Below are 12,888 nucleotides of genomic sequence, written 5' to 3'. Positions count from 1 at the left end.
CACAAAGCAAATGACTCTTTCAGGTTGTACAAAATTCCGCATTAAATTGCCTCTAGGCAGAAATATATTACAACAATCATTCAAGGTACTAAGAAATAATTTAATCCCCACGACTGGAGTAAGCAAATTAAAACAACAGTATTTGTATGTTACAACATTAGTAGCTAACTCCTGAGAAGCCGAGCTGCAGCCACAAGAGCTGGAATAAATTTAAATCCCACAGATTAAAACAAGAACAAATTAAAAATTTCTTGTATCTCAGGACGACTCACAATGACCAATACTTAAATAATTTAAACCCTAGAAATAAAAATTGGTACATGTTCCAAAAATAATATTAGTAATTAACAGCAATAGCTGTAAACTGTTAAAAAGTTAATCAGCAAATCCTGACAAACCTGGTACAATCGAGATTCAGCTAGGCTGAACCTGTATGGACAGCGATAATGAGCACAGCCTAATCAAATAAAATTAAGCAAGCGGCAAATAAGACAAGTTACAAGAAATTTCTTTACAAAAATTTAAGACCGAGCGCATTCGCTCAGCAGAGTCAGATCAGCTGTACCACAAACTATTATCTCGATTCAGCACACCACCCAATCTGAGAAATGAACAATATGAATCATAAGAAAGAAATATTTGATTCCGACTCACAGCGATAAGAACAATAACGGGCGGAAACCACTTAAGATGAAAAATAGTCCGCTGCTTTCAAGCCAGTCGATACGTATCAACCATGAAGTAGTAACCGACTTCACTTAATAGAAACAAGTTTGGTAAATGGTGCTGAACATATTGTACTGTATTTTAAAGTGAGTTTCGTGTCACAAGCTCACTGCGACGTCAAAGGTCTGAAACTTGCTGATCAAGTATAGTGGTTTCGGTTGAACGGGGCTGTGCCATGTGGCCACTCGTACACAAGTCTTCCTGTGGCCCCCTTCCGTGACTTAGCGATGAAGAGAAATGACGGTGCGACATTGATGGCCTTAGGTCGCATGTGGGGAAGTTCGGCCGCAGAGCTGCAGGTCTTGTTTCAGATGAGACCACACTGGGGAACTTGCGTGCCGGTGGTGATGAAGACAACACAACACACAGTCCGTGAGCGGAGAAAATTTCCAACCCGTTCGGGAATCAAACTCGGCCCCCCTGCGCGATAGGCAAACACTTTACCGCTCAGTTAAACAGACGGAGGTCTAGGATGTATCTTTACGCGATGTGCAGCTGCCCACTTTGCCTCCTGCGCGTTCGCTCACGATCCGCCGACGCCGATGTCATGCACACATCCACGCACTGTTCTGAAGGTGTCCGCCCAGCTTGTCCCCCAGGAATAGACAGAGGGCTCTCGTTGACTGCAGTTTGCCAGCCCATTATTTCCGTTCGAGACTCGGAGCTCGATGTGCACGCCCTCTGTGGCGCCACGCGTGATGCCGCTGCTTAGTAACAGCAAATGAGTCTAACCATGTGCAATTTCGATAGGAACTGATGCGGCTCACATTGCATTTTTCTGTCAGGAGTGGTGTCGAAGGGAAACGGACGGCCCTCTCACTGATACAGTTGAACAACTGGAGCAGCGTTTTGTACATCCTTCCCAAGATTTACGAGAAGATCTGGGGATATTTTAAATAATTCGTAATTTACTGCAGACGTGAGTGCAGTATTGCAGGCAATTGCGACTGCAACACGCGAAACAGTTATTTTAAAAGATACGTCTGAATAGTTTATAACACTTAATGTGCTGAAGTAACACTGTATTTGTTTTCAAACCCATTTAATCAGAATTGTATTAAGGGTAGTATTTCATATTGTATTTTTGTAGCGCAAAAACCATAGCCAGTAGCAGCTCGTAGGCAAGCATTTATGATTTACTACCAACGGCTTGGTTTCGGACATATGTTTCCTGGAAAGTTAGTGTTTCAGTTATCGTATACTTTCATGGCTATCATTTTTCCCTGTTAACTATGATCAGGGCTAGCTCAAAAATATTTGATGAAATTCAAATATACCACGGCGTTTAACAAGTGTGTAGTATACAGCCCCGAACTTTTTAATGTACACACTGACAACCTCTTGAACAAGAATAAATATTTTGTTCTTCCTGGTGTACTAAAGAGTAGAATACGTCAATAAACACCTGCTCACAATGAATAAGACGAAGAAAATAAACCACAAACCACTGTCAACAAGATGAGATTACTGTGCCAAGATGCTATGGCCGTAGGTTCGAATCCTGTCTCCGGAATGGATGTGTGTGATGTCCTTAGGTTTAGTTAGGTTTAAGCAGTTCTAAGTCTAGGGGACTGATGACCTCAGATGTTAAGTCCCATAGTGCTTAGTGCCATTTGAACCATTTTTTACTGTGCCATGACTGTAACATTAAGCACTTCATTTGATATGAGAGTGGGACATATAAAGTCAAACACGGTCATTTCTGACAAGAGCAGAACAAGTGACGTACCTTAACTATGTTGTAAATCTAATAAATTATTGAGAAGAAAAAGTGTAAGTAAAAATACTTGTGAAATGCGAGTGGAATCAGAATTATCTAATGTGACGAATCAAACTGAAGCGGAACCAGCTCGCTAAGATGAACAGGGGCTGTCCCAAGTGCCCACTGATACTCCAGTCTTCCTCTGGCCACCTCTCATCACTTGGTGATTTCTTCGCCCAGTGCAAAGCTGCTCATTCCGGCTTCTGCGCGCAGGCTCACGCATTCGTCGTCGCCGGTGCCGTCTGCTCAGCCACAGTTCTTCTTGTAATGTATCACTCGAAATGTAATAGTTATTCTGAAAACAAATGACTAAAATTCAATCCTCCAAGAGGCAATTGTTTGGTGTCGAGATACATTACAGAGACCACAGCTGGAGTACAATAAAGAAAATGGCTCTGAGCACTATGGTACTTAACTTCTGAGATCATCAGTCCCCTATAACTTAGAACTTTTTAAACCTAACTAACCTAAGGACATCACACACATCCATGCGCGGCTCCAAACTGTAGCGCGTAGAATCGCTCGGCCACTCCGGCCGCCCTACAATAAAGAAATTTGTATCAATAGAATATCAGTGTCCATTAATATCAAACCTACTATTTGGCCAAAACGTCTCTGTTTCTTGCTATTATAACTTTTGTATTGGAGTCAGATTTAGAGTCGCCAACAGTGATAGAAAACACTTGGTGATGGTGGAACGTGATAACATGATGTATAATGCAACAGAATGTTTTGCATTACACAAAACCACTAATCGGACCTCGTGACAAGAAATTTAGATTACAGAGCTCATCTTATTAAGAATTCAAATGTGCTTATAATGGCGCCTGGGTGGAACGTAATCGATGTGTCACCAAACCAATCGCTTCCAAACGTTATTGAAAGCTGAAACGTATGCCAACTGCTTTACGTAATATTAGTAGTCGATAACTTTATCTTTTCTAAAAAGTAAAATATATCGCAGTTTAGTTATTGTTATTATTATACTAACCTTACGGAGAGCAAGGAAAATGGTGTGCTTACACGGTGCAAGACGTAAGAAAAATGATGAATAGCACATGTTTCGTGTCTCAGGTATTTAAAGAAATTAAAAATGAAATTAGTTGAACGACAATGTGTATTGGTAGTAGTGTAGATTACAGTTTGATATCTGATTTTGGGGCGAAAGGTGAAACTGTCATACTCTCCACGGCAGCGATACCTGGATAACAGCACTGAAGCTTCTGATGTGAGATTTTTAAGGGCTGTGAAAGGACGTACAAAGGTCGAGGAAACAAAAAATGAGGATAGTGGAAAAGGTTTGAAAGCTGAACTAATAAAGACGAATTTGGAAATTGCGTGATTAGGGCTAATCAGCGAAGGTGGGGCATGTATCGCCCCGAAATACTGATTGGCGAAAACCTTTTTTTGTAATTCCATAAATATATCTGTCTGAATGAACCATTTTACTAAATACCATGTTAAAAATGTAGTGGTTCTAAAGTTCAGAATAGCATCATTATTATTTTACATGAAAGGGCCAAATTATCAAAAAAAAAGAAAAAAAAGTCCACAAGATAGCAGACAGATCAGAAGTACTTTTCTCACAACGACATGAATCATCCGCGTTGTATAATCGTGGTCCATGAAACATTTTCGTTCCTCGTCTTTCGCCCAGAGTGACGACGTTCGACGTCTTCAGAGGTGAGGTGGTTCCACTGCCTACAGTTCTTTACTAACCGACCACTTTCGAGGTTATTGAAACTTATAGAATTTGAAGCTGACGGCCTTGCCGCAGTGGTGACACAGGTTTCCATCAAGTCACCGTAATTAAGAGCTGTCGGGCTTGTCTAGCACATGGATGGGTGACCATCCGGGTCTGCCGAGCATTGATGGCAAACGGGGTGCACTCAATCTTTGTGAGGCCACAGCTATTTGACTGAGACGTAGAGGCTCCGACCACAAAAACTAACAACGGCCATGACAGTGGTATGCTGACCATATGACCCTCCTTATGCATATCCAGTGGCGCCTATCGGCTGAGGATGACAATACAGCGGGCGGACAGAAACAAGATATCACGAAAACACAAAACATTAACATACCTAATACGGTTTAGAAAAATCGTTGTCATTCAAAACAGCTTCTAGGCGTCTCGGAATGCCTAAACAAAGGTCTTGTACGATGTTCAAGAGTAGGTAACGCTAACAGAAATGGATAGCAGTCAGGCAACTTTCTCTCCAAATCAGATCCGAAAGGCTGAGTAAAACTCAGGTCTGGTGACTGTTATGGCCAGGGGAGATGCGGCAGTTCTTCCTTCTGCTCAGTTCTGGACGATGCACGCTGTGTGAACAGGGACGTTGTCTTCATGGAAAACAGAATCGCCGCTGGAGAACAAACATTGTACCACGGGATGTAACTGATCAGCCGAAATGGTCACATAATCTCAAGCAGTAAAGCGATGTAACGGAGTACTCGTGTGACCCATGGACTACTACGGTATGGTTGCCAAAATTGTCACTGAATCTCCACCATGTTTCGCTCTCGGAATGTAAAGTCGGTCGGAATTTGGGAACAGTATGAAATAGGGTTCATCCGACCAAATGACTTTCTTCCATTGCTCCAAAGCGCAGTTTTAAGGTTTCGGCATCACGTTTTGCTCTTACGGAAATTAGAATCACCGATGGCTTGGTTTCGAATTTAAGACTGGCTCTCATCTCCCAGATTTGAGTTGTTTGATGATGTTTGGATTGTGGGGTGCTGAACTACGCGGTCATCAGCGCCCGTACAAATTCCCAACCTTTCCTCAGTCCAATCTTGCCACTTATATGAATGATGATGAAATGGTGAGGACAACACAAACACCCAGTCATCTCGAGGCAGGTGAAAATCCCTGACTCCGCCGGGAATCGAACCCGGGACCCCGTGCTCGGGAAGCGAGAACGCAACCGCGAGACCATGAGCTGCGCACTTGAGTTGTTTTGGTGCTTACAGGGTGCGCGAGTGCAGCACACAGTCGTGTCACGACTTTTGCAACTGTCGTTTCGTTTTTCCCATTACAATGGTTCAAATGGCTCTGAGCACTATGGGACTTAACTTCTGAGGTCATCAGTCCCCTAGAACTTAGAACGAATTAAACCTAACTAACCTAAGGGCATCACACACATCCATGCCCGAGGCAGGATTCGAACCTGCTACCGTAGCGGTCGCGCGGCTCCAAACTGTAGCACCTAGATCCCCTCGGCCACTCCGGCCGGCTTTCCCATTGCAACCCTCTTCAATAACCGTCTCTCAAGACGAGTCAGTTCACATTTTCGCCCGCGTTGTGAGCTAACGGATGATGATTTTCCGCTTCTCCTGCATATCCATACATCTTCGATACGTGGCGCCTTGAAGTACCAAACTCTTCGCCCACATTGGCTACGGAAGTAACCACCATACTAGCACCAACTATTTTCTCATCTTCGAATTCACGTACCTGCTACATAACGCCCTTAAAACTACACAGAACGCCGGCCGCTGTGGTCAAGCGGTTCTAGGCACTTCAGTCCGGAACCGCGCTGCTGCTTCGGTTGCACACACATCCATGCCCGAGGCAGGATTCGAACCTGCGACCGTAGCAGTCGCGCGGTTCCGGACTGAGCGCCTAGAACTGCTAGACCGCCACGGCCGGCCATTATTCCGTGGTTTATTCAGTTTTCAAATTTATACTGACTTTTTGATCACCCGGTATATTACTGTAAGAAAAAAGCATAAATACAGTTTACTTGAATTGTTGTCTAGCGATCCGAGAGTGCAGGTTTCCTAGGCATCCCGTATTTCACGACTAGGCAGGGTACAACATTGGCGATGAAGTCAACGGATTCCATAGTGGCCACCTGTTTTTTGCACATGGGCTTTTCTGTTTTGCTGGGGCCTTAATTCTACATTACCTTTCCTAGCGTGGGTGTATTTACTTACTTTAACAGTATTTCTTATTATGTTATTGCTAATAGTGCTTTCAGTTGGACGCTGCGGAAATGTTCTTTGCTTTCGAACTTATTTTTATTGCTTCCCTTCTCTGTTTATCGCGTTTACCTCTCCCACTATAAGCCGGCCGCTTCACCCACTCCTTGCCTACGAGCTTCAGCAGCAAGCGATAGATGGAACACAGCTAATGAAGAGTGTTTCAGTTTCAGAGCCTACTAAACACAGTGGAGCAGCTGCTGGCCATTGGTGCACGCCCTATAGAACAACAAATGACATCTGCATCTGCTACAAGTGATATATCGCCTTTTCGCCAGTTTCATGAACAAGAAGAGGAATACTTCCACAGTGAGATTTTCACTCCGCAGCGGAGTGTGTGCTTTTATGAAACTTCCTGGCAGATTAAAACTGTGTGCCGGGCGGAGACTCGAACTTGGGAACTTTGCCTTTCGCGGGCAAGTGCTCTACTGGCAGAAGTAAAGCTGTGAGGACGGGGCGTGAGTCGTGCTTGGGTAGCTCAGTTGGTAGAGCACTTGCCCGCGAAAGGCAAAGGCCCCGAGTTCGAGTCTCGGCCCGGCACACAGTTTTAATCTGCCAAGAAGTTTCAAGAAGAGTAATGGCTTGAGTGGTTGCAACAGTTTGAATCCACATAATTGCTGAAAATGTACAAGGTGCTGTGAAACTCCCTCATTTATTGTCCACAGTAGGAAGTGCAGTGTTCTGCCTCATACAGAAGTTGCTCCCTGACGCCACTCCGAGTGAACTTTCGTATGAACGGGTTGCAGAGTCGCTAATTTACTATTATGACCAACAAGGGAATGTGGTAGTAGCAATCTTTAATTGCAAGAAAGGGTTGGAACATACTTACCATGAATGGGTAACAGATTTGCAGAGACTGACAAGGAAGTGAAAATTCAAATGTGCTTGTGGTGCTTTATATTCAGGTGTTATAAAACTGTACCTCATGTCAGTGAACAGATTTAGAAACAGTCCGATCCATCATTTCAGCACGTAGTGCTACTACTAGATCAGTACGTTTCAGGTGTTGTGTTGGCCGATAAATTTGAGCCGCGCGGGATTAGCCGTGCGGTCTAGGGCGCTGCAGTCATGGACTATGCGGCTGGTCGCGGCGGAGGTTCGAGTCCTCCATCGGGCATGGGTGTGTGTTTTTGTCCTTAGGATAATTTAGGTTAAGTAGTGTGTAAGCTTAGGGACTGCTGACCTTAGCAGTTAAGTCCCATCAGATTTCACATACATTTGAACATTTTTTTTTAATATATAAATTTGAGCAGCCAGCAATTTGTCAGGTTCAGTCGTCTCTTGTACGTGACCGGCCCATTAGACAGCAGGAGCTTATGCGTGCCACACCACGTAGACAATTCTTCACGCTACGTAAACAGCTCTCTAAACAAGCGAATTATGTCATGCCCTTGCTGCTATTCACGACACAGACGCCAAGACTGTTCGTCAACACAAGCACAGTGTTACGCTTGTGGAAAGAAAGGTATTGTACATTCCATATGTTTGTAGCGGAACAAACATAGGAATTCTACCCACTCACAAGAAGCTAGTCACAAGGCCCATGTAATCAGTGCAGTATAGTCAAGGCCTGCTGTAGACATTACCAAAAGTAGCATGCAAACAGTTTCTTAAGTGCTACGCCATTTCATCAAGCTTTTTGTACATTTCCATATTTGTGGAAAACGAATGAAATTTCAGTTGGACACGGGTGCCTCAATTACGTTGCTCACACATCTGAACTGTTAGGCTCCACACGCCTGTCTAAATTAGCACGCACTTGACGGGTTACAATGGACAAGACATTCCCGTTTTCAGAAATTGTACCTTGCATGCCATGTATCACTCGCATATGCAAACTGTGACTTTTACTGCACTACAATCACACGATGCTGAGAACATATTTAGCCTTGATTCGTTTGATTTGTTTAGTTTTAAAATTCAAGAAAAGTGCTGTCAGTGAATGCATTCAAGGCTAAAGAAAGTATAGCTGGCTTGCAGAAATCATTCTCTGAACTAATAATGTTGTTGCACACATTACTAGGAAAGACAATGCTCAGCCGAAATTGTTCCGGGCCAGGGCTATTCCTATTTAATTACGGGACAAAGTTGTTGCTGAACTTAAAGAACTGCAAGATAGCGGAGCTATTGCGCCCAAACAAGCTAGTGAATGGGCAAGATCACAGGTTTTGCTCCCCAAACCTTCAGGTCGCATTCGCCTCTGTGTTGACTTTCAGACCAGTCAACCAACGACCTGTGATTGATACCTATCCATTGCCACGCCCAGAGGATCTCATGGTCTCTACTTCTCAAAACTTGATTTCAGCGACGAATATCTTAAAATACCACTAGATCATGAATCTCAGAAAGTGTATGTTGTTAACACACATTAGGACTTGTTTAAATATTTTCGTTTGCCTTTTGTCAGTGCTTCCGCACCCACCACCTACCAACGGTATTTGGAACAGGTGGGTGCCCATGTACCAAACAGTTCAATCTATTTGGACAATATTGTCGTAGCAGGTCGTACACCTTAAGAACCCACTGCAAATTTGCATGCTTTGTTTCGTGTGTTATCTGATACTAGATAAAGTGTAGACTGGAGAAGAGTGATTTTTTTTTAAATCTGAGTTATGTCAAAAACAGTAAAGGTGTATACCCTCTTCAATCGTCGTTGTTAGCCATTCGTGAATCGCTAGTTCTTCTCAATCACACAGAACTGCAGTCAGTCATAGGGAAAATGAACTACTATATTCGGTTCACACCGAATGCTACACAGATCGCAGCACCATTGCATCTCTTGCGTTCCTTTGTTTGGACAGATGTGTGCCAAGAAGCTTTTCAAAAACTTAAAAATACGTTGCTCAGTGATAGATGCTTGGTTCAAAAAAATGGCTCTGAGCACTATGGGACTCAACTGCTGAGGTCATTAGTCCCCTAGAACTTAGAACTAGTTAAACCTAACTAACCTAAGGACATCACAAACATCCATGCCCGAGGCAGGATTCGAACCTGCGACCGTAGCGGTCTTGCGGTTCCAGACTGCAGCGCCTTTAACCACACGGCCACTTCGGCCGGCCAGATGCTTGGTTCACTTTGATCCTGCCAGACCAGTCGTGTTGCAAGTTGACCCTTCCTCTTACGGAATCGGTGCTGTGTTGCAGTTACTTTACCAAGGACACAGGGGCATTGTGCTCACGAAACAGTCAGCGCGTCGACACTGTACTTAGCAGAGGATGGACACCCAAATAGAACAGATGACGTCATAGTGTCACGCATGTACGGAAGTTTGCTCCGTGTAAAAATTGTGGTCGATCATGGTAGACTCATACAGCAAGTTTCCTTTTGCTGTGCCAATGAACTCGACAACGTCACGTAGCACAATTCAGGTGTTTCCTCTAGTTTTTGCCTCGAAGGTTTGCCAGAAGTCATAGTGTTGGACAATGGCCCTCATTTCACGTCAGATGAATTTGGAACATTCTGTGAACGCAATGGCATACATTATCTAACTAGAGCACCGTTCCACCCACAGTAAAACGGCGAAGCTGAACCTTTTTGCCACAGTCTTCAAGCAGCGGACGGCCAAACCTCGCACCGCGCACACCAGGGATCAAGCATTGCAACTGTTTCTCGCCTCCTATCGTTCGCCTCCATGAGATGGACTATCGCCGGTAGAACTGCTTCACGGCAGCCACCATCGGAAACTGCTCTAACTGCTGCACCCTCCTCCGCATCCGGCGCCGATAGACTTTATCCTAATACTTCTGGTTGTGGTTTCATTGGTGAAGCTGGCCCTTCAATGGCTCAAGAACACAATGGTAGGCTTCTGCCGTCAGTACATCGCATATTAAGCTGCACGTTACTTCAGCTAACCGACCGTGCTACTCAACGCCTGAAGAAGTATTATCATCCGAGAAATGGCAGCAAAGAAAAAAGAAAGAAAACTAACGATAAAGAACTTCGGCAGTAGTGACAGAAACACCAGTGGGAGATGCGTTACAATGTGAACAACAAGCCCACACATACAGAAAAAAACTACCTGAAAAGTAAATATGGATTTCCTGTGCAAAAACCTATTTTCTATAATAATGAGCATGGTCAAGCTAAATCACATAGTGAAACACCTCACATGAAACTCAGTAAGAAAGGAAGGTTCTTCAAGATGAAGATGAGGATGAGAATGTCATACGTCTTAGGTGTCTTAAACCATTTTCTCACAGCAAATGAGGCGAAAGAACTTATTTTGATTTGTGAACTGTGGAATCCTATCGGGCATTCAGAGGAAGAATGGTAAAAGTTCTGGGCATAACTTTCTGTCACTGTTACTACAACGATAACACAAATTTTGTCATAGAGCTGCAGTAATTTATATTAAAATGAAATGTGAGTTTTAAAAGTCGATATGTTGTCTACTAAATTACTAATGTCATAAATAATTAAATGATAAAATCATGTCTGCCATCTGACCCAACTGCTGGGCTAACTTACCCCATCGGTGGAATAGGTTGGCCTGGTGATATTAAGGTACTAAACATTTTTTTTATGAATATAAAATCAGTGAGGCGCCATAATTTCTTAGTTATAGAGGTGCTGAAACAGTGCAACAATATCTCCGCATGCAAACATAAATGAAAACATTTCAAATACAAGCTGGAAAAAATATAAAAGAAAGCGGGCCATCCTGCCACAATATCCCTTACTACCTCAGCAAGACAACAGACAAGAAAAAGAAATCAAGTAAGTCCCTGAAATTATTTTCAGCAGAAAAGTGAACTTTACGATCTTATGACTCTTGAAGAGGGAAATCCTTAATATTTTGCTTCCAGAGGATGTGCAGAAAGAGTCCCTATTACGAAATGTGTTATAAGTAATTTTTTGTACTTGTTTCCATAACTTTATAAGCATCAAAATAGCGTTAATCCTGAAACTTCCTGGCAGATTAAAACTGTGTGCCGGACCGAGACTATAACTCGGGACCTTTGCCTTTCGCGGGCAACTGCTCTACTGACTGAGCTATCCAAGCACGACTCACGCCCCGTCCTCACTGCTTTACTTCTGCCAGTACCTCGTCTCCTACCTTCCAAATTTTACAGAAGCTCTCCCGCGAACGGGGCGTGAGTCGTGCTTGGGTAGCTCAATCGCCGGCACGGTAGTTCAGCGTGTTCGGTCAGAGGGTTAGCTGCCCTCTGTAATAAAAAAACTGAGTTAATGGATCAATAATGAACTTCAACTAGCGTCTGGGGACGTCCGCCACGAACAATTGCAACGAACACTAACGAACAAAATGAGATTTAAAAAAAAAAAAAGAAAAAGGTCGGTAGAGCACTTGCCCGCGAAAGGCAAAGGTCCCGAGTTCGAGTCTCGGTCTGGCACAATGTTTTAATCTCCCGGGAAGTTTCATATCAGCGCACACTCCGCTGCAGAGTGAAAATCTCATTCTGGGAACGTTAATCCTTTTTGTTTGCCCTCGATATGACTGGGTGTTTGTGCTGTCCTCATCATTTCATTACGATTCATGTAAGTGGCGGGATTGGACTGAGCAAAGGTTGGAAATTTGTACGGGCGCTAATAACCGCGAAGTTGAGCGTCCCACAAACCAAACATCATCATCAACTTCATCTTTTTGTTTGCTGTTGTCTCTTTACGTAAGTAAGAAAGTGATGCAGCAATCAGAGAATGGTAGGCTACAAGAGCGTTTACAACGACAACAACGAATATATGTTTAATACGCAAAACAAACTAAATGTAAATGAAGAATGGTTGCTGTTCAGAATGTTCTTACGGAAACGGTCATTCAATACGCAATGAAAGTTGAGTTACTGTATGCCTAAATGAGGCAGACAAACAGGAGGCAGTGGCTAATTAGTAAAGTCGAATATAAAATTCGGTATGTACTACAACACACTTTGCAAACCAAAGACAGTCATTTAATACGAAAGTGTGTACGGATTAGTTTTCAGAATACGCCAAGTTTTTTCCCAAAATTTTAAATGTATGTCCCCGTGTGGCATGTGGTAGTTATAACTAGCAAACCACTTGGATTAAGGGGTTGTCCGCGCAGGGTTTAGTCTCCTGCTGGTTTTGTACGTCTATCGTCATATTCCGACAAGTCTTCGAATATTGACAAGTTACGCTTAGTGACGATATTGTCGTCATTGGCACAGTAGTATAGGAGTGGTAGGTAGTTAGAGAAATTTTTATACATTATCCGTTTCTCCAGTTTCTCCACTTTTACATGGTTCGGTAACGCAATTTCCAGATAAGTACTTCTCAAATCTCTGTACTCAGCTCGGGTTACACTTGTTAGGAAGCTAGAAATTTTGCGTCTCTGTATCTGGAGGCTATTCCGAACAACCGATAGCAACACACATCATCCCAAGCGGAACGATCGCGAAATGTAGAGCTGCGCAGTGGGTAATGCGTATCGTCAAAGTTGG

General features: G+C 43.4%; 1 non-coding gene across 1 annotated transcript; it reads left to right on the top strand.

The window, feature by feature from the left end:
- Positions 1-6,938: 6,938 nt before the first annotated feature.
- Trnas-cga (transfer RNA serine (anticodon CGA)) lies at positions 6,939-7,013 on the top strand. The gene has a single exon. It is a non-coding gene; the product is annotated as a tRNA-Ser (tRNA).
- Positions 7,014-12,888: the final 5,875 nt, after the last annotated feature.

The sequence above is a fragment of the Schistocerca serialis genome, chromosome 6, assembly GCF_023864345.2.
Source record: "Schistocerca serialis cubense isolate TAMUIC-IGC-003099 chromosome 6, iqSchSeri2.2, whole genome shotgun sequence".
In the NCBI taxonomy this organism is placed as follows: domain Eukaryota; kingdom Metazoa; phylum Arthropoda; class Insecta; order Orthoptera; family Acrididae; genus Schistocerca; species Schistocerca serialis.
The sequence above is the reverse complement of the archived record's forward strand: the minus strand, read 5'-3'. Positions and strand labels throughout refer to the sequence as shown.